The 2,500-nt window shown below is 37.6% G+C and overlaps 1 protein-coding gene across 9 annotated transcripts in view; it reads left to right on the top strand.

Annotated features, from left to right (window-relative positions):
* Window positions 1-2,500, top strand: part of FOXP2 (forkhead box P2) — a 417,586-nt gene that overhangs the window by 351,172 nt on the left and 63,914 nt on the right. The gene's annotated exons all lie outside the window — the stretch shown is intronic.

Raw genomic sequence — 2,500 nt, forward strand, 5'->3', positions numbered from 1 at the left:
ACTCTTCAAAACATGAATCCTCCATCAGGATCTGTCATGGAACTGACAAATTTACATGTTCTTTGGAAGCTTTCCAACCCATTGTGTTTTGTAGGGCTGCTGTACCCACTCATCTTCATGACCGAGCTGGGTGTTCAGTTTCTTTGACACCTTGTAACAAAAGGTTTACAGTCATAAATCATGTTTGTCTACTCATTTTTTCATGAGAGGTCTGACCAAGAATTTGTTGAGAGTTTGGGCCCACTCAAACAACCATATAATTTACTTTGCCGTACCTTTTCACTGGGTCCCTCTACTGTCCTCTGCCTGAACTGACGTCAGATTCATTGAGAGATTCCCATGAAAAAGAGCCTGTTTGGCTCTTTGCTAAATTTTTATAAAATCAGAAGTCTTGAAAAATGCTGACTCTAAACCAAAGAAATATACCTAATGCACATAATTGGCCATAAAGCAGCAGGTTTCTCATAGTCTTCCGACCTAGATAGCATGGTAACGCTATGCCAGTAAGAAATAAAATGCAGTCTAGTGTATCACTGAAGGCTGTGAAATGTATCCATTTATATTACCTAATTACAATTAGAGAAATCTCTTTGCTTAAATACGTTTTTGCTAATTTAAAATTCAAGCAGTTTTCAAAATGCCTTGTCCTTTATCTGTGGGAATGAAAATACATACCAGGTATGATGCGCATATGGATTCTCACATAAAATTCTGTTAAAGGCAGTATTATCTACATAAATGTGTATTTTTATTGATGATCTTGACTGGTTTTTTTCATGCTTTTGTCAGTTGTCCTGAAAAACAGTTTTATTAGGCTCTTTACTTCAGCTAATGCAGTTGAAAGTGACTGTTGAAAAATACAGGAGAAGCAAATTTGGAAAGAAAAGCTCTTAGAGTTTATCACACAGCAGGTGTGTCTCCAAATATAAGAGCAAGTACAGAGTCAAGGCCATTCAGAGCAGATACTGCAAAAGCTAACAGAAATATGCCTGGTGAAGGGGAATGTGTGTTTCAGACTGAGGAACAGAGGACTCTTGCAGCAGCATGAGTCTTACTGAGTAGAGTCTTTAGCGCAGAGCATGGAATAAATCAGTGCCACTTACAGTGTAATGTTGATTTTCACTCTCAGAATTATTACCTGTGTGTTTGAAAGGAAAGAGAGCCAGGAAAGAGAGGTGACATAAAGGTAAGAGAAGCAGAGTAACAAGGGTACACCACCTTCACTGTCTGCTATATATTATAGTGGTAAGCATGTAAGTGATGTGTTTGTTAGGGAAATTTTTGCAGGGTTTAAAGGTTAAAGGTAATGGTTTAATCGGGAAGGTGTCTGCCTTCCTTCTGCCTTGTCATATGTGTGTGACAGATGATAGTAGAATAGCATTGCTGAAGCAAAATTGTTGAAAGATCAACAAGTTTAGATCTCAGGTAAACAGAGGAAATTCTTAGTGACTTCAGAGGGAATTGAACACTGACTCCAGTCAGTGGATTTTACTCTTTGCTCATGCATCTCAAAGTTGTTAAAACTTGTTTGTCCTGCCCTTAGGACTGGATAGATTTAGAATAAAACAATATTGCAGAGAAGTGGTGTTTCCAATACTACAAAACTTCTGGGTGTCAGGAAGTGTCACAACCAACATTAACCATATGAAAGAATAGGTGTCAAGTCAAAGTGAGCCTACTGTCAATGGAGAGAGCCAGGCACATTCAGAGAGGGATTAGTCCCATGCTAGAACAGATGCCTAAAACAGATCAGATAAATTTTCTTTGGGATTTCCTTATTCTGTTGACTGTAGAAGGAGTCCAGTGATAGCTGAGGTTAAAATTTCTCCCCATAGTGTCTGATTCTGAGTGGAAGTCTGGTGTGTCTTTTCCACTTGTGTTTTAGAGTATGACCTTCAGAACCTTTATTCTTGAATTTCATTTATAATTTCATTCACCATTTGCAAAAGATTATCAGACTTTTATAGTAATGGCTGGTACTTCTACTTTCAGACTCCTAATTAGTCAAGATATAAAGACCATAATTTATGCTGTGATGAATTGTGTGGAGAGTGGTATTCTGTGTAATATTAGATGAAGTAATTTTTTCTAAAAGTAAACTTCAGCAGGCTTGCTTTTTTTTTTTTTTTTTCCCTCTAAGTGTTACATTTATTCAAAGTCTTTTGGGATAGATTCAAGTAATAGAAATGTTAGAAAAGCTTTTCTTCTGAAGATTTGATCATGATCACGATTTATTTTATTAATGATTGTTATTGTTGCTGATTTACAGAAAACTGGAATGTCCTACAGACATCTCACAAAGCAGTATTTGTATGCCAGCTTGATATTATATACAGAAAAAACATTTGGATTTTGCTAGACAAGTGAGCGGCTGCTTTTTCATGGGTGGAAGACTTGGCCTGCTGACAGCTGTTTGTGTCCTGGTTAGCCTAAGCAATGGTTTCACACAGCGTGTCTGCTGCAGCAGGCTCGCCACATACTTCAGGCTCTTTCATGCGAC

This window comes from Pezoporus wallicus, unplaced genomic scaffold (assembly GCF_028554395.1).
Source record: "Pezoporus wallicus isolate ANWC-B61680 ecotype Strahan unplaced genomic scaffold, APGP_CSIRO_Pwel_v1 contig_3858, whole genome shotgun sequence".
NCBI lineage: Eukaryota > Metazoa > Chordata > Aves > Psittaciformes > Psittacidae > Pezoporus > Pezoporus wallicus.